A 22,513-nucleotide genomic window follows, 5' to 3' on the forward strand; every position below is an offset into this window, starting at 1 on the left:
TTCTTTCTCAACCCAGAGAGACTCTGTCATCACCAAAACAGAGAAGGTTCTCTCGTTTGATCAAGCCATAGCTGCCAGCCCAGAAGAGATCCACCCACTGGAAGAAGCACATCATCAGAGCCATCGCCCAGCCCCTCGGGCCCTGGGACAATAAGGCAATGCATACACCTCTCTCACTCATCCATAGATGTGCTTTAGTGCTTTGACCTCTAAAACATATAAATAAGGAAGCAGTTGTAGGCTGGTAACTCATGAGTGTTTTCAGATACCAACTAGAGTTGTGTTTCAGTTCCAGTTTCACTTCTATTGCTCATTGGAGCAAAATACATTTGTGTGTGTTTGTGTGTGTGTGTGTGTGTGTGTGTGTGTGTGTGTATGAGAGAGAGTGCATGTACATGCTCATATGGGTGTGAGCACATGTGCACACGGTGTGCATGTGGAGGCCAGAGATGGATGTCAAATGTCTTCCTCAGTTCTTGTCTCCACATTTTTGAGGCAAGGTCTCTCATGGAACCTGGAGCTCAATGATTGGGCCAGGCTGGCTGGTGAATGAACTCTAGGAATCACATATATATATACATATTTTACATCCAGTGTTAAAGACAAGTGTTTCCAAGTCTAGCTTTTATACAGGTTCTGGGGACCCAAACTCAGTACCTCATGCCTGTGCAGTGAGTAGCTTTCTGATGAGCCATCCCTCAGGACCACAAGTAGACTGATTTTCTAAATCACTAGACACAGCGAGGTCAGGCTTTGGCTAATCAAACCCCTGCAAAAGTTAAACGAGCCTCATCAAGGGAGAGAAGGCTGGAAACTAAGTTATCGCGAAAAGGAAGAAGAGGGTGTTCGGACAACAAATTGCCCTAAGATCCTTGGTCCATCATCTGCCTGGCTGCAGCTGTGTTCAACTCTCAGCTCACCCGTAGAGATTCACACTTTCATGATGCCAAAATGGATGCCTCTCTTGAAAAAAAAAAGTGCCCAATTGAAAATAACTCTCTAATCTGCATCCTTTCAACAGAACTGAAGTGCACTTCACCAGCACAGCGCATGGGCATCTTGAATTAGCAGAGAACTATTTTTAACACATGAAGGATAAGATTTGAAATTAGTTTCACGGGGGACTGAGAACCTTGGAGATTATTTACTTTGCCTTAATTACTCTGACTCACCATTAATTTAGCTTTCCTAGGGTACTAAATATTTCACGCTAAGATTTTGAGACTGAAGAGATGGGGGCATAAACTTGGAACTCTGGGAGATGGCAACAGCATCATCTTCAATACTGAGATAAGGATGCGCCCACTGGACACCGAGGACCACTCAGGGATGTGCTGCCTACTGGACACTAAGGACAACTCAGGGATGTGCTGCCCACTACACACGGAGGACCATTCAGGGATGCGCTGTCCACTGAACACCAAGGACAACTCAGGGATGCGCTGCCCACTACTAAGTCCTGTTGCTGTTCCTGTGTCATTTTAGCTTTGGGATCAGTAGCTCAACTCCACTCTGAATCTATTTTTCGGTTTTTTCTTTGAGGCAATAGCATCACAGAGGCTCACAGCTCTCCCCCAGCAACTGCTGGTGGACCAGGCAGCAGCTGCCTCAAGCTTCGGAGGGAAGAGTTTTAGAACACACATTAAAGGAAAGGGCCTAAGGATCAGTGCGGTTGGCCAAGGGAGTCTGTTCTCAATAAAGGTGACTTCAGGAGACACTAGCACAAATATTCTGAACTGGGCTCATTAGAGCAGCAGTGGGAGAGAATTCACTCAGTTCCCCCCTGAAGCACTTAGCAGTGAACAGAGTCTGCCATACACTGCTGGGCACTTGCCAAGGTTCTACGTGCTCCCCCGTGGCTCGGACTCAGCTGTCCATTGGCTGACTCCACTAACATAGGCAGGAGCCTGTGGAGAGAGGCGCACTTGCTGCCAGATGTAATAGGAGGCGCGCTAGGACCACCCAATCTGTCCGTGCGCTCTAGCTCCACCTGGCATCCAGCAATCAGAGATGGAAGAAGCAAGAGAGGCTCAGAGAGCTGGGGCTCAGCTTTTGGCCCACGCTGGCAAAGAACTCTTCCATATTCTAAATGTCAGAAGGCCTGGCCAGGTTGTGAAACTCCACGAAGCCATTATTTTTATCCACCAACTCTGCCAAACCCAGGCTCTCTCTTCTCCGGTGTTCACGTATTTGCCTCTTTAATGTGTTCTTTATATATAAGTCGTTCTTTTCTTCTGTCTCATTTTGATTGAGCTGTTTGACACACTTGATTCATATCCTTCTAACACACTCAACCCAATTAAAAACAGCAGACAAGCTTGAACACCCCTCCACACACCAAGCTCCACCACTTTCTACCCTGCTATCAAATTTCCTGTCACAGAGCTGAGCATGCTCCCATGATAAACCTTTCTAGTTTGGCAAGTATTAGTATTTCTTTAACATATTTCTAGGTTTAAAACACGTGTACATATATCATTGTATCTGCTCTATTTGTATTCCTTGGCCTCGCTCCATGTGTTTCTTGCCTGTGAAAATTCATAACTCACAGTGTCGTTTTCTGCAGGCAAGCGTGTTCCCTTCGCTGCTGCTGAACTGACTTCCCAGTTTCCTGGCTAGATCACCTTCTTCGTATGAGCCCTTTGCCATACCCAACATGTCTAACAGCCATTCTCAGGCAGATCTCTTGAATGCTGCATTTTTATTTTGATATTCAATATTGCATCCCTTTCTCTGTCATCAGTTAAAATCAAAGAAAGCTAGTTATTAGTGGTTTCCGTTTTAAGTACACGGGAACTGTGGTGCACAACACAACAGAAGAAGGGATTCATAGTCTTGTTTCCTCCACTTACCAGCAACAAGAGCAAACATGTTAACTTCTCTGTGCTACAGTTTCCTCTTATTGGCATAAAACAATTGCTGTGGGGATTCAAAAGGATACCCTGTCATACATGTCTGAAAACACTCCAAGACATTCACCACTGGATCTGCAGGAATAGCTCAGCCATTAAGAGCACTTGCTGGTCTTGCAGGGGACCCAGTTCGGTTCCCAGCACCCACCTGGCACCACACCGCCATGTGTAACTCCAGTTCCTGCATAAAGTAAAAATAAAGAAAAGCTTTTTAAAATGGTATTAACCATTGACTGAGTTTTTCAACCAGGCTTCCATTCACACAGCCTTCTCACCCACACTAATCACAGCGACTCTGCTACATGGTTGTCTGCACTGGGTCCCTGAGTGTCCATCAGCTCGGTCAGTTTCCCTAGTCCCTGTCTCAAAAAGGGTGGCCTCCACCAGGCCTGGCAACTACAGAAATCACCGATCCCTAAGCTAATTGTCTCAAATAAATTCAACTACTGGATTTTCAGCAAAACTGCAGCTGAGAGCACAGAGAAAACGCATCAATGGTCATCAGCTCCCCCTGGACTTCCCATCATGCTCTGCTGCTCTTCCCCACATATCCTGAAGTGAAAAGGATGCTAGGAACCGCTAGTATCAGCCAGCACCTGCCGTCAGCCAGACAAGGTGGACACCCAGATGCTTCCAAAAGTTAACCTCTGGACTATTGCCCACCAGAAACTCAGCTCACAACTGGTGGAATACATCACTTCTGTCTACAACAGCTTTGGTCAGTTTCAAATGATGTCATTTCAGATTTGTTTTGCTAAGAGAAATTGTTACATCTGAGATACTGCTTTAACTCTGAAGCCCTCACTTAAAGATTGAGGATCTTGAAACAATAACAAAAACTAAATAAATATTTAAAAAAACCTTCCAACAGGCTGTTGGGTAATACCAGCATATTATTAACAAAAGTATCATGTTATAAGTGAGATGGAATTAGCATAAACTCCCTAAATCTAAGGCAAAGAGAAATGGCAATGGCTTGGCTGTCGTGCTGTCGGCGTGTAGCCACCACGACAAATACCTGAGAAAAATCAGCTCACAGAGGGGGAAAGGTTCATTTTCCCTCATAGTTGCAAAGTTTCAGTCTGTGGCTGATTAGAACATGGTTTGGGAGCCCCTGAAGTGGGGCCTTACGGTGGCAGCACACATCAGAGGACATTGGTCACCACATAAAGCACAGAAAGCCGGGTGAGGATGAGGAATCGCAGTCTTACTAGGACTCCTAATCCTACCTAACCAGGGCTCACAGTCCCACTGTCACTGCAGGCTGGGAGCCAAGCCTTCAGCACGTGGACCTTTGAGAGGAACACTCAAATTACAATAATAGAATTTTTAAATATATTTATCATTATTATGCCAGCTTGGCCCAAGAACTGTGTTTCTTCCCATGCACGCTATCATAGTCAGGGTTACTTTTGCTTTGATGGAATACCATGGCCAAAGCAAGAGAGGGTTTGTTTGGCTCCCACTTCCCTATCGTTGTTCATCACTGAAAGAAGTCAGGACGCCTACATTTTATTAGAGAAAAAACCCAATAGGTTGTAGATCAAAAATCCCATTTATTTACAATGTTATCCGTTTGTAGTGTTTCTGTGTGACTACAATGTTATCCGTTTGTAGTGTTTCTGTGTGACTACAACCCCACACACCCTCACTCACTCCTCACATCTCCACACACAGCGGGGTCAGAGGTAGAAAGGGAGACTTTTTCTACAGTGTCAACAATGGTTGGCTCTGGCGCTTCTAAGGAATGGTCTATTCTGCCCGCATCTCCTAGAGTGTTTTATTTCATAAAGACATGCGTTTTTGTGAGGAGAAAAATTAAACTTAAAAATAACCTGGGTGTTTACTGATTCTGTCTGTATTACAAAATGAATGGACAGCTTTGCCTCCAAATCTCTCTAAACATAAATGTTCTGGGAGAAGAAAAATAACAAAGAAACTAGCCAGGTACTCAAAATATTATGCCATTATAAAATTCCATCATGAAGCAACAGACCCTCTTTCAGAGCTGGATGTAGACATGCTGAAAGAGGAGCAGAACCAGCGGTCTCTAAGTATCTTTCCATCTTTCCATCTTTCCGGGAGACTGGAAATAACACTGATCAAGCGGAGGCTTCCTCTTTCAGAAACTGACGCTTCACCTGACACAAGACTCCTCACACGGGATAGACAGAGGCTGAGCACTGAGAGGCTGCATGGAGAAGAGCAGGGATAATGCAGGCCACTCAGAGCTGCAAGGGGCAGCTGGTTGCAGCTAATACACCAGGCAGAGAAGGCTGGCTTATCCCTGGAGGAGGATGGATAGCCACACTCTTCTTAGATAAATTCCGAATGTGCCCATCAGATTCAAATCTTTATTTCAGGCACTTAAGCCTTGCCCAGGTAATGGCTTCAAGCAAACCAAAAGACTATGGGCTCTTTCTTAGTCTCACTTCTGAAGTTATCACTGAACACATTTGGTACAGATAGCCGGGGAAAGATTATTTCAGAGATTTCTGAACACTGCTGGGCCACAGGCATCTGAGTGCTACGGATCTGCTCTGGGCTGGGAACACCCACTAAGGACAAACAAAACAAAAGTCAAGACAAAAAATGTGATTTGTTTACTGGTGAGGATTAGTATAGCTTGTAGGATCTCAAAACAATAGTCTCAGGTACCCCAGCTTCTAAAATCAGTTTAATCTGCATAAACTTTTTTTTAAAGTAATAGGAATTTTACAAGGTAAGACGATAGATTTTTTACAAGTTAATTTCCACTAATAACTTTTATGATAAATTGCTGTATTGTATTTATTTAGTTAGTCACCATTGCATTCTGGGAGGGTCATGAAAAAGTAAATTCTACCCAAACAAACATTTATATTGCACATTTAGCTTTGGGGTCAAGTTAAAGAGAATCCCAAACAGCATCCATCCCACTCAAACTTCTAAGAATATGTGCAACCGTGTATTTGTCTATTTTCTACCCAGTTCTAGTTCAATCCTGCCAGGCCTGGGAAGGAGGATTATCATTTTAGGAAAATGATAATCAAACTTGTAGGACTCTTGCTTGGATCATTCTACCTGTCTCTATCTGCTCTCATTATCCCTGTGCCTTGTTCTGGAGCCCATAAACCATTGGACTTGGCAAATTATCTCCACATTGGTTCCCCTGCTCCCAGTCTTTACCGTTCTGATCCCTCTCTAAGTCCCCAGAGAGGTCATGTATACTAACACCAGTCCTCAGCACTTGCCTTGAGCACCGTGGGTGACAACACTTGAATACAGAGTTTAGAAGCCGTACATGTGGTACCCTCGTAACCTTTCAGGTGCACTAAATGCAACTGCATTGTTCATTTCCCAGTGATTCATTCTATGCTATACGAGCTCCCTCGGTTTGAAAATAAGGAAAGACAAAATCCTCTGAATAGCTCCCCAGTAAGGTTTAAGTTCAGGTTTAAACCCAGTAAGGTTTAAGTTCAGGCCACAGAGCAAAACGCATCATCAAAAAGTCTCATCAGCTTGTTCTCATGCACAGTCCACCCTCACGATCTGATGCCCAGCAATGTTGACTGACCATTTTTTAGGTTCCAAAAACCAAGCTCTTTCTGGGCACCACACATAGGACTCCCCACCTGGATAATCTTAACCACCCTTCAGGCATTAATTGATAAATTACTCTCCCCTTAGAGGTTCCCCTGACCGCTGCACCCTCATTATACTCTTGCAGAGAAACCTGGTCTCTCCCAAGTGTTTGTCATGAGTTCCAATTATATCATTATTTTGTGTTTATTTATTTAATGTCATTTCCACTAAGCTATGGACTCCCAGGAAGTGGGGAATAATGATTATGTTGGTCACTACTGTGTTCTCAGCATCTAGTGTGAACTTGGCACAATAAATACCTATTCATTTGGCACAATGACTGTCTAGCATGCTTTTCTCCAAAAACACTAAATCTCTACGGCAAAATGAATACCAAGCTAGGTCACAATGCTGCGTGAGATTTAAAATGCATGGGTCAAAAATAATACTTTAACAAGTAGCTTTTAAGAATCAGAAACTACTTGGGGTCCGGCCAACACCAACAGCGGTGAGCACGTTGACCAATAAACAGAAACAGCAGGATCTATGACTTCCAAATACCTACTGTGTGTTACATGTCAAAACGAGTCTCAAAACGTATGCTCTAAAACTCTGTCCACACAGCACTGTGCATAACTGTGTACCAGGCAAGCAAGCGTGCATCTCTGTAGAGAGATACAGTGAAATAAATAGGTAAAAGACTAGGCTTAGGGTGTGGAGGACGATGGCACAAGAAACCATTACTTCCTCTCACATAGGCACGGATCTCTTGAAGAAAGGTGCATGGAGTGTCACCAGAGGAAAAAGGAGTCTGGACTCAGTCAGTTCGGTGATAAAATAGGAAGGAAAGAGGGGAAAGTCACACCAGCGTGAGTGTAATTGATGTTTTGTTCCTAAACAGTTCTCCATTGATTACAGGTGAGCAGGTGACTCGTCTCTTTCCAGCCCGGCACTTGTATTAACTAGAATCCTAATTTTCCCATGAAGCTGAAGTGTGTCTTAATTACTTGCCTTGAAGCTTATGCTCATCTGAAATAAGCTTATTTCTTTTCCATTGTCGGCTCATCCAGAGCCACCTAATCCACAACCCACAGCCCAGCGCTCACCACTTCTTATCATTACGGAGAGCAAAGGCAAGCAAGTAGCCTATGGGCAGGTTCCAAATAGATTCATCTCTTCATACCGTGTGCACCAGCCCACAAAACATTCGCAGGCCTTGCCCCCACCATGAGGCCAGGAGGACACATTCAGTGGCTGTTCCAAAGGACATTCTTTAATACTTAAACTTATTTTACCGAAGGTTTGCATTTTGCCAGATTCCCCATCTGTGTGGCTGGTAAAAGTTGTAGATGGCTGTTAATTCTAAGAATAGCCAGTATGCAGGCTGCAATGGGCAGTGGGCTGCTTCTCGCATCTAAGGATAGAGCAGCACTTTAGATGAGATGGTTCACGCACCCTTGTAAGCATCTCAGTTGAAGATAGCGCTAATCTATTTCTTAAAAATAAAAAGGCTCCAACACCCAACTCTGCCTTTCGCTGGGAGACCCGGAGAATAAACAAACTCGATCAAGAACCAATTTGGTAGCAGCCATTAGCCAATAACACTGTTTTGGGGGACGAGGGGTGCCTGAGCAATCACTGCTCCACCGCCATCTCTCAGCACGCCAAGTAACTAGCTCTTCTGTGGCCCCTTCCTCAAGGGAGTGTAAGTACATTACAGTCATGGCTTTGGGGGCCCCCATGTGCCTTTGTCATTTGTTTTATAGCTAAGGAGTCTACTTGAGCCTAGCTCCCTTCTTTCCAAAGCATTCTCGTCAGCATTCTTGCTCCTGTGTTGGTTGTAGAAACATACAACTTCTATGGGAAGGAGGCGGAGAAGTCTGAGAAAACATACAAAAACTGTCTTGATGCAGACAAGTGCAACGTCAGTAAATGCAAAACTGGATGCAGCAGAGACTTGACCCAGGAACACTCACGAGTGAGTCGTGAAGCCAGTACATTAGTATACTAATTAGTATACTAATTAGTATACTAATTAGTAAGGGTATTCCACAGACATGCACTCAGAAGGACCTGCTGGCAGAAGGAAGGTTAGCCAGGGGTGGGGGTGGGGGGCGTTAGAAGACAGCATCAATGACATTGGAAACAACTTCCAGGATGCCAAATCATTTGACAAAGAGAACCTGGTACTTTGAAATAAGTCCTAAATGGTCAGGAAGGAGATAGAGACTGTGTGATTATGAACACGGGATTGTCAGATTTGGAAGAAACCAGTCCTAAACGGTCAGAAGGAGATGGAGACTGTGTAATTATGAACACGGGATTATCAGATTCGCATCCTGTCCATGCTTCAAGGAACTAAAGGATGTCTACCTAAGAAACAGAAATCCTTCAAGCCTTCCCCACTGAGGAAACAGCAGAAACATGCTTACTCCAATGATAAAAGAATGGAGAGCTTCAAGCTATCAGCTACTCTAGAGGTTCTTTAATTATTTTAAATAAGTATTTAAATTTAAACGCAGTTTGATCATATTCTTCCCTTCCCCCAAGTTCCTACAGATACTCTTCCCTCCCTATCCACCCGACTTTAAATTTTTTCTCAAAAAACCAAAATTCTAATGCAACAACAAAGCCTCCCCAAATCAAGAAAACAGAATGGACACCCAAAAAGAAAACTGAGAAACAAGCTGGAGAGTTCATTATATGCTGGTCAACTACTCCTGGACACGAGGCCTGTCCTGGAGTGGTTGCCACGCCCAGTGCCACTCCACCAGAGAAAGCTGATTCGCCCTCTCCCAGCAGGTGAAGTGACAGCTCAGTTGTTAACCTTTATCCTAGCGGTCAGGGTTTCATTCATTCATTTATAAAAATACAGTAAGATAAAAAGAAAATCCATCACACCAAAGATGGACAAGACGAACCAACAGAAGGAAAAGAGCTCAAAAGAAGGCACAAGGATCAGAGACCTACTCGTCTGCACACTCGGGAATCTCATTAAAAAAAAATCACTAAATTGGAAGCTATAATATATACACAGAGGACCTGATGCAAGCCCTGCACATGGCGCCTCCATCTCTGTGAGTTCAAGAGCTTTGCTTATGTTGACTGAGAGGGCCTTGTTCTCTTAGTGTCCTCCATCCGCACTGGCTCCTACAGTCTCTCCACCTCCTCTTCCGTGAGTTTCCCTGCGCTCCGAGGGCAGGGATTTGATGGAGACATCCCATTTAGGACCGAGTGTTCCAAGGTCTCTTACTCTGTAATGTCTGGCTGTGGGCCTCTATATTTGCTCCCATCTGCTGCAGGAAGAAGATTCTCTGATGATGGCTGAACTATGAGGATCACAGAATGTCATCAGCAGTCATTTTATCAATGCGTATTTTCTGTCTTTAGAACTGTATTATTTGATTTTTACCCCAAGTCCTTGGGCTATCTAGTCTCAGGTACTTGGCCACCCAAGAAGCCCTGGGTATAAGTTCTATCTCCTAGAGTGGGCCTTAAATCAGATCAGCTACTGGTTGGTTGCTCTCTCAAGCTTTGTGTCCCCATTGCACTAGCATACATATCTTGTAGGCAATACTTCACTATAGACCAAAGGGTTTGTGGCTGGCTTGTTATTTACATTTCTCTTTGCTAGCATGCAGAATACTTTACTATAGCAAAGACACTGGAATGTAGGGGTGAAGGCTCTATTTGGCACCAGCTCAACATCTCCACGTTCGATGAGTTGTCTAGGTGTTGTCCTCAGTGATGGGGCCTGGTCAAGAGGTTCTTAAAGCAGGGGGACCACAGAACAAGATGGTGGGGTTACATCATTGGCCTTCATCACTAGTGAGCAGTGAGAGAGAATGAGACAAGGCAGGTGGAAGGACAAACCATTAGCCAGAGGAGAGGCTTCGCCACCAGGGATACAGCCCAAAGCAAAGATAAACACGGATTTGCCAATCTCACTACTGTCTCTCACATGCTGGCTTGGAGGTTGGGGAAGGTAGCCTGCCAGAGGGAGCTATTTCCTAAACAGAGAGGAGGAGAAAATGACAAAGGGCACAGTACCCAGCTGAGGAGGGAAGAATGCACACACATGATGAGGCATTCTCATGAGTTTCCATGAGCAAGCTTCTATGACCAAACACTTCAGAAGCCTCCTTGGGGCCACACGAGGGTCACGGGAGGAAACAAAGCAAGTGAAACAACTCTCTGACTCTCCTGCCATGTTCAGGTGGCTTCTCATGACACTCTGCAGAATCCAAAGATGGAAAGACACCAGGAGCGCTTTCTCTGTGTTAGCCTCCTTCTAGCCAGGACTAGTCCAGACTATCTAAAATTCTAGGATGAAAAACATAATCTGATTTTCAAGAATAAATGTTGAGCTGCGTGTAGTGGTACATGCCTATAAATCTCAACACTCGAGAGGCAGAGAAGGAAGGGTCTTGAATATTGAAGTCAGCTAACCCTGGCTCTCTTGTTATTTTGCAACTGCAATTTTGCTACTGTTACGAATGATAATGCAAATATCTGATATTCCCGGTTTTCTTAGGCTATGACCCCTGTGAAAGGGTCATTCAACCCCCCAAAAGGGATTGCTATTGACAGGCTGAGAGCCACTGCCATAGGCTCTGTTTTTATAAGGTCTTTGTCTTTGCAGGATCTGGCTAGAGAGAGATATAAGATCGCTGTATTGTTTCTTACAATAGCATGTGAACTTAGCATTATCTAAAAGTTAAAAAGTATAATTCAATTCAAATGCCGACCACATATGTACAACATCCTCCATCAGCAAGGTCTTTTCTCATTCTCTTTCTCTCACAGGGCTCCTGTCCTCTATGATGCTCACATGCACAGTAAGTTTGCTGTCGAAACTCTTTGTTCTCCTTGTTATTCTTAGACCAGTAAGCTCTTCGTTGACCCATTCTTTTGCTTTTCATAACTTGGCCTTTGTGTGTCACTGACTCGGTGACACTTTAGAAAAAATGAGGACGGTGATAAGCTTCTCTTGTTTGATTGTTCAGCCTTCAGTCTTAGCTCAGACCGAGCCAGAATATTAGTATTCACGCAATACTAATTAGGAGGCCACCTTATCTTATTTCATATCATCTAACAAGCTCTAACTCGCTCATTTCATAATTAAGCATTTAATTCAAAACAGCTCTCTTTATGGATTTCTGCTTTCTTTCTCTTGGTCTCTGTACCCCTTGATCTCCTTTGGGAGCTCATGGACTAAAAACTGGCAAGAAAAACTGCAGCCAAGAGCTGGGCATTACGAAAGAACAAGAAGGAAAAAGGCCAGCCCCACCCCAGCTACTCCTTCACTTAGCTAAAATACCTGCTGTCAGAGCAGCGGGGAAACAACAGACATAAGGGCGGGGAGCCATGCTCCTCTCCCAGAAACTGATGGTGGCAGAGCATCACTTCTTGGCCACAAGCAAGAGAGAAAGAAAATCACTATTCATCTCCACATGAGCATGCATCAAAGATCTATCCAATTCCTCTCTACAACTCCACAAATCCTTCCTGTAAAATATAACGTGCATCCTTTAATGACCTGACGGTGAATTATTTATATTCGGCAATGTATCTTTTTGTCATCTTCTATTTATGTCTGAACTTACAATTTAACTCTAGTGATCCTGGGTGACATTAGAATCTAAACAGAAAGAGTCCTAGCCATTCCAGAGCTGTCAAGTCTAATGGGCAGAGCCGGGTGATGGTGCAGGGCGGAAGACTGAAACTCCTCTCTGGGATGGCAGTGCATGACATATCATTAGTGTCTGCATTTTGCTGACTTTTCTGGGCTGCCCTTCATTAAGCTGCATCTCCAGTCCTTTCCTGTATCTCTAACTGCAGCCTAAGTGCTCCTTACTATCTTTGCATAGGTGCTTATCGCCAGGGCTTCTTCGCAGCCAGCCTCGTGCCCCCAGTCCTTCTTCCATTGATCTGTCCCCCACACATCCACCAGCATGGTCTTTCTAAGCTCCAGATCTAGAGTTCAATGTCCTCGTCTACAGCAACACATACAGTAACACACTATCCCCAACGCCGGCTCTCCGAAACTTGCCTCATGATGATAAATGAACAAATAAATAGAAAGGCAACCGGGTTCTGAAATTTCTTGTGGGGACCTCCACAGAAGCAGACCTCGAGACGGAATGTAAGTGCAAGGTATCTACTTGGGAAGGAATCCTAAGAAGAACTAGTATAATAGTGTGACGTGATGCAGCCACTAACCCCCAGGTCACCAGACAGCCTCTCTGGTTACTGAGGATCGGTTTCATGGTGGACTCCAGGACACAGGGCCAAGCATCCATCATGACTCTCATGGTCATCATGCCCTAGGGTATGATCCAGCACAGCCATGCTGATGTCCATCCCATTACTACACTACACTACCAAGCTATCCAACATATGAGAGGAGAAGGGAGATAGTTACAGAAGAAGCATGGCGTGTCTGACACCGAATATGAAGCTGACTCTGTCTGCTCCCCCAGCGGTGTCTCTGCACATTCCCAGAGGGTCTTGATAGGATCTGGAAACCAGTACTGTGACTAGCATGTCATTAGAGTCCTGTGAACACAGAGCTGAGATGGACTAGCTGAGGTTATTAAAGCTCAAAATCGTTGGTGGACCCTGTCAACTCCTCTGAAGACCACAACGGATTTGTGTGCTTTTCTGGAAGTAAAAATGTTCTCTCCAAACAGCTGGAATGAAGTATTAAGAGGCTATCAACCATGGGGCCAAATACAGTACCATTCATATAATGAATGCTCAATAAATGTTGAAAAAAATAGTCTCAAAGAAGACATTACAAATATCCCTAGACCAGAATAAAACATAGCTCTTAACCAGTAAAATCATAAGTATAATTTCACTACTAGAACCAGATAACTGTATACGGATCACCAGTATACATAAGGCAGTCAGTAGTCCTTGTAGAAGGCGTAGGTTAAAGATGCATCATTCAAACTATTTGTTGAATTTTATTTAGATATTTGTTGAATTTATGTAGATATTTACATACATATAATGAGGCATTTTAGGGGTGAGACCCAAACATAAAACAGTTATATTTTAAACTGGGTGGTGGTGGCGCACACCTTTAATCCCAGCACTTGGGAGGCAGAGGCAGGCGGATGTCTATGAGTTCGAGGCCAGCCTGGTCTACAAGTGCTAGTTCCAGGACAGGTTCCAAAGCTACAGAGAAACCCTGTCTTGAAAACAACTGTAGTGGAGAGCAGTGGGCCGGCTTCCCGCCGCTTGGCTCCCGGCCACTGGCTAGCTTATGCCCCAAAATAATTACACGGAAACGGTATTCTTTTAAATACTGCCTGGCCCATTATTTTCAGCCTCTTTCTCACATCTTGAATAACCCATATCGAATAATCTTTGTAACACCATGAACGGTGTCTTACCCGGAAAGATTTAGCATGTCTAACCTGGCGGCTGGCTTCATCGCATCTCGTTGTAGAGGCAGGGCAATTGTCTGAGCCATCTACCTCACTTCCTTCTTCCTGTCCTGTCTACTCTGCCAACCTATTTTCTAACCTATTAGGCCAAGCAGTTTTCTTTATTAATTAACCAATGAAATCAACAGATTGATAGAAGACCCGCCTCCATCATTTCCCCTTTTTCTGTTTAAACAAAAAAGAAAGGCTTTCACTTTAACATAGTAAAACTACATATAACAAAACAGTTATAAAGCAAGAATTACAGTTACAATATATCTATTTTATCTTTTATCATAACAATGGAAAACTATAACTATCTATCCATTCTTCAGCTTCATCAGATTGATAGAAGACCCGCCTCCATCAAACAACAACAACAACAAAAAGTTATGTTCTATATCCATGTAGCCTAAATAAAACTTTATCCTATACTTTTATTATACCCACAATCTAGCTCATCCCCACCCCATGACATCAGGCGTGGAATTTTCCATTTGTAGACTATAGGCTTTCCAACCAGGGCCACTCAACCTGACTTTAGCCATTTATACTTTACATGTTATGAAAGACTTGCCCATACGCAGCCAGGGATAAACCCTATGTAGAAGACAAACACCTAAGCAGGGGAAAGTAAAGGTAGGAACAATTGGAACTTAGGCTATAAGGTCCTCACCCACTCTCTGTCCCCAGGAGGCATCAGGATAAAGGTCTTCCTCAATGGCATCTGAATAACAATGGTGACTCTAGGCTCTATCCTGTGTGTGCACAAAGGCTTCTGAGGCTTCCTAAATGCACATGGTGTCCCCTTGCAAAAGGGACCAGAACTGAGACTTTAGTCACTTGAAGTCACTAAACACCTCATTCAAGACTATTTCCCCACCATTTGGGATGTTAGCCACCAAGCCTTGGCCTCACTCCAGTCTGGATAATTACATGAAGCTCGCAAACTTCGCTCTCCAGTGCCAACTAAATAAAGTATTCCTTCGGACTTACAGCCACAACCTTTGTTATGTTGTTGTGGGCTCTTAAAGCACTTCTCTATACTAGGGACGGCTATATTTGTGAAAAAAAATCAATAATCCTGGTGTGACTCTACACTGGCAGGAAGTATATTTTAAAATATTACTGGTTTAGTTAGCTTTTCATATTCTTTAAATATAAAAACTATTAGAAAATGGCAATGCTGTTTTCTCCATATTCTAAGCTTCTACTTTTTCACTTGGAGGGAGACTGAAATATTTGCATTATTACACAGAGAAGAAGGAATGATGGACTAACCCCACAGAGCAGATCTAGAGTGTCTCCGTATGTCATGCTCGGCTGCAGGTCCTGAATGCTGTTCCAGGTGCTACAGAGGTCATATTATCAAAAATAACTGTACAAACTTTCCAAAAAAAGAATAAATTTGATCCTTTCTATGCTATCCCATTTTGAAAAATCTGAATATTTCTTATATGACCACACATAGATCTTCCAATCAAATACTAGTTCTGCCCACAGGAGTCTGTAGACTTTTCAACTTCATATGCACGCAGATGTGCACAGAAGTAAAGACATTTCTCAGAGTGAGAAGAGATGCTTGGCTGGCTAGCCTGGAGGGTGGCGATGGCATGCTGCTTATGCATTTGCTTGTTTGTTTTCAGTAATAATCCTATTTCGGTGGGTGAGAGTTTACGGGTTCTAAGAGCAGAAGATGACATAAGGAAATTGAAACTGTAAACATCTTTTATTCGAACCATCTCTTAGCATATTAAAAAAAAAGCAAACTGACTCCAACTATTTTCTGTCACAAGGATATAAACAGCAGAAGGAAAAGGCATTAAGTGTTGTGTATGATTTGTATCTATAAGCACATTATCTTATATGAGAAAGTAGGAGAGGAAGACTAGATTCCAAGATCCCAGCAATTAAATGCATGACTATCAAATATTTAACATCCTACTATACAAATGCATTTAGAAATGGTTCAGAATTTTTTCTTAAATAACTTTGAAATTTAGATTGAGCTCCAGAGTTCCAAAACTAATACCTATCATGCAAAAACTATACTCAGATACTGGAAAACATGTTGTGTTTTTATTTAGGTAAACAAGTAAAGTTCACTGGAAATCTACCAAGCCATTATTGTTTGAAAACCTTCCTGGCTGGAGCAAATTAATAGCAGGCTTCTAGGACTAAGTTAGACATGCTGCAAATCAATTGATCCCCCCTACCAATCTGCTAAAGTGCATCTTTTCTGGCGAGAATGCTGCTTCAATGGTACTTAATATTGTCACCACATTGCTCCCCCATCAGTCCACTCTGGTTCCTCTACTGAAGGTGTTGTATTATAGCTAAATGTTGACTCTTCTCATCAATGACAGGCAATGGGGAAGACAGATTCTGTATTAGCAAAAAGAACTCCAAAATGTATCATGCGTGCAATACATTTCCTAAGATGAGAAGACATGCTAGAGCCATGCATAAGTGTTCTAAGTTTGCCACCGATAATATTCATGATCATTTTTGAGTCAGAGAACAATCTGAATTATAACAGTCTGGTCTTTAGAGACTTACCTTCTACCAACATGTAGAGCCCCTGGAGAGACTGCTCTGCTAGAACCCTGAAATGACTATGATGCAGTACATGCAGTTCCAGCCTCACTAAAGGCCCTAGATCATGTGTGATGGAGGAAAAGAGGCTACTGTAATTCGTCAACTGTAATATCTGCACTTGCAGAGAAAGACAAACTGACCAACAAAATCTTGAATCTCACCGCTGTCAAAAGTTTACACACTGGGACTGTCAAGATAATGCAGGTGGAAAATGACTTGCTGAGCAAGCATAGAGACCTGAATTTATTGAAAAACAAAAAACAAAAACACATATAATTAAACAAATAGTGGTGTGTCCTTGTAATCCTAGCACTGGGGAAACAGAGACACGTGCATCCCTGGGGGCTCTCTGGCCAGCCAATCTAGACTAAGCAGCAAGTCTGAGGCCAGCGGGAGACCCTGTCTCAGAAAATAGAGTGGAGTGTACTTGGGCAGACAGAACCACATTCAAGTATGCCCTCTAGTCTATGCATGAGAATGAACCTGTACACAAGGTGCACGTGTACACACACAAACAAACATGCTTGTACACACACAAACTCTCACACAGAATAAGAGATTATTAAAGATTGTTCAAATCTATAAACTAACAAGGCACTGAGCTCCCAGGTGTTGGGAAAGAGGTGGGTTCACGGGACTGAATGTGGAATAAATTGTGTGCAGGGCATCTCAGACCCAGTCTAGTCCTGTGTCCACAATGATCTTGACTTGTAATTACTACTGCACTTTCTAGGTATCCTGATTTAATCCCCACTACCAATTCTATGTAAATAAAGGATGAAGATAGAACAACTCAGAGGAGAAAATCATCAAGTATTTCCCAGGGAAGGTATCCTGTGTGTTGTCACCAGGCTGCCGCACCCCCTCCCTGTGCCTCAGTTATGCTTAGAGTTAAACGGTCCAGCTAGAGAGCCTCGTTCTCTACTTCCCTTCTAGCAGTAAAAGGTTGCCATCTATTCACAGACCTAACTCAAGTTTTTATAACATCCCAAGAGCACCTGACAGGGGTGAAAATGTGCTTACAATGTTTAATGATTCTAAAGGGAAGTATGGGAAGGGTTCAAACCTTCCTCCCATTTTGGTTGTTCTGTTTACACCTGACTTAAGAGGGCAATTGAAATCAGCTGCTTCGTTTCATTCAACAATAACCACATGATTCTTATCACAACCAAAAAAATTCAAAATTATCTTAACAGTTTAAAAAAGAGATCGGTCCACCTGTCTGAAACGAAACTTGTCATTGTGTCTTCTGTGGAGGGCTTCGGTGCCCGAGCTACAACTGAGTATCAGGATGTACAAGCAGCTGTCACTGCTTTGTTTTTCATTCACAGTAGGTGGTTGCCAGGCAACAAAATACTATTGTCTGTTTCTGTGATCTATTGGCCAATTCTACTGGTGATATTGCTTTTACAGTTTAAAACAGGGCCACCTTTTGGACAAAAAAGAGATAAGCAAAAATTCTAAGGCTGACAATAATGTATATATGTGATATATATATATATATTACATATATTAATACATTGCATGTACCCTAAAATTATGTGTATCAATTTATGACTGTATGCAGACATCAAGATATATTTAGGACATGTTTTGCTATTATATACATTCTTTTCTAGTCTTCACACATCTAGATTCCATAGGCCCACAGCCAGCACGTAAATCCATGTGGGAAAATCAGAATATGAACTAGAGAAATAAAAACACAGTGAGAATCATTTTCTAAGCAACAGCAATGACTACAGATTTGTCAGAAGTGTCAAACCCCGTCCCCTGAATATGAAGTCCTCCAGACGGCAAGGCTCTTCTTCCTGCTTATATAATAGAGGGGACCCTTTGCCGTCTCCTTTAATCACCTCACATATTAAATAAGCTGTTTTGCTTAATATGAGCTGCCAGTACATTCAGAGATCATTCAACTAGTGTTGCTGTTTACGCATAGGAATCTTTAAAATTTACTTGCCTTGAAAATAACTGAATTGTTCTCCCTGGAATAGACTCACATGATTCTCCACTTTGTTTGGCAATGAGTCCCTAGGGAATTATAGTCATGTTATGTTCTTGCATAGTTCACCAGCTCACAAATAAAATAACACAGTGTGCTCAATATAAAGTTGCCAGCATTACCCTGCATCCACTGCTGCTTGCTTCCCATTGACAAGGTTACTAAAGATAAGAATTACAATATTCTTAAGATGTACAGACACAACATCAAAACAGTCAGAAAGATTTCAAGCTCAACAATATTAAAGGCAATCGGGCTTTGAAATGAAGAGAAAGCAAAGTCATTCATACGTGTTTCTGGAACGGAACTACACAAAGTCAGGACAGTCTCGGGATTTTACACAATGCTCAACCGTCCTCTTTCACATTATTTCAGAAGCACTTTAACTAATGCTTCCCTCTAGAGGGATGAAATTCATTACCATTTGCAAATCTGCATATTACAAGAAAGCAGAATAATCGATATCCATTATGTGGGCAGACATTATTACTATAAGTCTCCTATCAAAAGTGCACCGCGAGCAAAACAAAAGCAAAGTGTGTTAATCAGGACCCAACAACTAGACAAAATTACTACTTTTCCGGAGAGCGGTCTTCAGCAGAACGTAGCTGCCTCCCAGTAGAGCTCTCGGGGATCTCACATCTCACCCTACAAAAGACCCACCACTTTCTACTTAAGCACCAGGGTCTCAACCATCAATCAATTTCCTTTCTGCTTTCTCCACCCTCTTCAGATTCCTTAAGCACCCTTCATTACTTTCTCCAAAGGACCACACTCAAATTTTCAGCCCAATTTGCTGGGAATCTCCCCTTGTGCACTTGTTTCCTGCTTTCTCCTAAAGCTACTTTTAAAAATCGCTACCAGCGAACAAACATGATCTTAGCAAAATTTAAAAATGTGTAAGGTTACAACAGACGGCCACTGCAGAAGGGGTAGTAAGGCGACCGGTGTAAACTGAAGGAAGGAGGGTGGCTCGGTTACACACACTGGAATGTCTATACCTTAGAACTGGGCTTCCCCACCTGTCGACCCCACTTCCCCCATGTGCTCGCTGCAGGATGACAACCACAACACTCCAGAACCACCCCCCCTCCAAGGAGGCGGGGTTACGCCGTCAGCCAATCAGAGCCCGCGATCCCGGGTGTCCAACCTATGGGGTGGCTGTGGCCGTGCAGGGGGAGGACATAGGGTGGTCCGGGAGGGGCCGCGTCCGTGGGAGGAGTGCACGTGTCCAGAGAGGCTGGGAACCCGCGGGCGTCCAGCTGCCGAGGCGCCGGCTCGGTGTCCGAGTCCAGCTGCCCAGTGCCGCCTTGTGCAGGGCAAGGCAGGCGACCGTCCGCCGAGAAAGACCTGTCCATGTGTCCAGTTCCCGGCGAGGGGGCAGACACAAATAACAATAGTACCTCACGCAGACCGGGCGGGGAGGAAAGTTTCTGGCCCGCGCCAGAGTAGAGACCGCCAAGGCAGGGAGATGCTAAGCAAGACAGGAGGGTGACACTGTAGGAAGAAGCAGACAACCGGAGGGCTGCACTGGCAGGACGGGGTCCCGGGTGCGGTCCCCGGGAGGCGAGCCGCGGGGTGCGCTGTCCAAGGTGCAAGGGAGGCAGTTGGTGCTTGGCAGGCGCGGAGCCCGAGCGGACACTACCGGCCCGCGGCAAAAAGAGCGGAGAACAGCTGTGTGGGGCGCCGGGCACCCCCAGCTCGTAAAAGTGCGGGAGCCCGGGGAGCTGCGGGGAAGGGCGCAGGGGGGCTCCCCCACACCGCTGCCTTCTAGCCTCACCTCCAGCTCCGCTCCCCTCCCCCCTCGCCCACTCCTCTCGGTGCCCGATCCCCGGGCCGCGTCGGGGGCGGAACCGGGAACCCCCTCCCCCCGGACTGCCAGTCCCGACGCCCCGGGGATGCTGCGGGCCGCCGAGCCGCTTACCTGGGGCCACGGTGCGGGGATTCAAGGCAAGCGAGCGCGGGGCGCGGCGCGGCTGCTCCTCGCCTCGGCGTCTCCTCCGGATCGCGCTTCTGCCGGACTCCGTCCGGGGCGCAGAGCAGCCAGACGGGGCCAGACTGCAGCCGCCGCTCGCGCCGCCGCCGCTGCCGCTGCCGCAGACAGAGGACGCCCCGTGGCGGCTGGAAGCCTGTGTGAGTAGCAGCGCCCGGGAGAGTGGGATCTGCTCAGGGGCGCTGGAGACTCCGCGGCTCGGGGCGCGCGGGCGTGCGCACGCGCGCCTGCCAGTGTGAGTGAGTGTGCGCGCGCGCGCCCAGGGGTGGGGGGGAGTCGCGAGGGGCGGGGGGAGCGAAGCTGAAAGATGCTCGTAGGGATCGAGGCAAAATTCGTCGCCCCCGGAAATCCGTAAAGCGGAGGAAGGATGGGCCGTCTGTCTCGACCGGAGGAGCTGCTGGCCCCGCGGTGAAGCCAGTGGAAAGGGCGGCGTGGCGCGCTCGAGCTCCGGATCCCGACCGGCCTGGGGCCCGCTGAGCGCTCGGCCACCGACACTGCACAAGTCGCTCCCTCAGCACTGGGTCGCGCTATCCCCTCCGGGGAGGGGTCGAAGGGACTAGCTCGTGCCACTGCTGCCGGTTTGGATTTCTAGGCTGGACGTTCAGGGACAGGTCGTGGTACTCCACAGTTGCCATGGCGACCTTGGAGGCGCCAGGCCAGAGCCTCCCGGTGCAGGGAACTCGGGTGCACTCGGTGAACTCCGGGTTGGGAGCTTGGGGTGCACTGCTCAATCCAGTATAGGATAAGGTTGAGGAGCCTGGGCAGAGAGGGTGTACTCTGGGTGTTAGGTAGCCTCAGCAGTGGTTGGGAGCACGGCCGAAGAAATGTCACCTTTTGTTCTCCTTTTACCTCAAAGTTATCCAATTTCCACAAAAAAAAAAAAAAAAAAAAAAAAAAAAGTGTCTGCCTTCTTTTTGTTAGGATTCTGCCAAATAGTGCATCTTTCAAATAGGCTGGTCCAGGAACTCTAAACCTTAGAAACTGTGGATAAATCACTTACCTGTCCTATTCCTAAAAGTACATCGACCTGTCAGGATACTTTTCCATGCTTATTTTAAATAAGTAGACGTTATTCACCCAAGAGTTCCTTCGAGGAGTGTAAAGTCAGTGTCACAGTTGCCGTGCCCTTCCTGGCAGGCATCCTCAAGACTGGGTTGTGTTTTGCACATCTGCCTGCCCTCCAGTCCGTGCACAGTGCCACTGTACATTATGTGTTCTCTATAAATGTTGAATGAATGACATTGTTTTCTCGCTTCACATATCCTGAAGGCAGAAACTTGGATGCTGGGAATGTCATTACCATCCCACTAGGCTTGCTTGATTTAAACTTATGCCAGTTCCCTGGGTGAAGGCTATTTCCCCCTCTGGCTGCAGGGCCCCAGTGCAAAGGAAGAAAATCAGAGAAGGCTGACCCATTGTGCAAATTTAGCAAAAGATTCCCGCAAAGAGCACTCAGAAAGGAACTCAGTGATAGATTCCGCATGAGACGGGGATAAAGGTCCTGGGGACACCTGACCTTCCAAAACCGCCAAGTTGCCAAGTCAAGCGTACTTCGCCGTTCACACACTCCCCTCTGTAGTAAAGGCTAGGGAAGGAAATTTTAAATGATTTTCTGTTTCTAAAAACTAGTCAGAAGCAAGCTCTTCTCTTTTGGGAGCGCTAGGCCCTGAACACTGGCCCATCCATAACAAGGTCAGCAGGGACCGCTAATTCTGCCATTACTGTCAGGCTCCCTTCCTTCCATCTCCGTATTCCCAGTCATCTTCTTAGAAGCTGGAGCGCTCAATTTCACATTCCACGCTCAATTTCCATCCCTTTGAACTTGGGCTCTTCTATGAGCTGCCTCTCCTGCCAGGCATGATACCACAACTGCGAAGTATAACTGAAGTAAGAGTGAAAATTAAAAAGGATTTTTCTGGATGCTGCCACCCAAATCCACTTTATGTTTTCTCTTAGGGGCCCCTCTCGACGACTTCTCCACCGTCATCCCATTTACAGTTTTCTT

At 45.1% G+C, this 22,513-nt stretch overlaps 1 protein-coding gene across 1 annotated transcript in view; it reads right to left on the minus strand.

The window, feature by feature from the left end:
- Enox1 (ecto-NOX disulfide-thiol exchanger 1) overlaps window positions 1–20,549 on the minus strand; it is a 551,532-nt gene extending 530,983 nt beyond the window's left edge. Inside the window, exon 1 of the mRNA XM_038310117.1 lies at window positions 20,440–20,549. The gene's annotated coding sequence lies outside the window, so the exon portion shown is untranslated. The remainder of the gene's footprint in view (window positions 1–20,439) is intronic.
- Window positions 20,550–22,513: the final 1,964 nt, after the last annotated feature.

This window comes from Arvicola amphibius, chromosome 13 (genome assembly GCF_903992535.2).
Source record: "Arvicola amphibius chromosome 13, mArvAmp1.2, whole genome shotgun sequence".
Taxonomy (NCBI): domain Eukaryota; kingdom Metazoa; phylum Chordata; class Mammalia; order Rodentia; family Cricetidae; genus Arvicola; species Arvicola amphibius.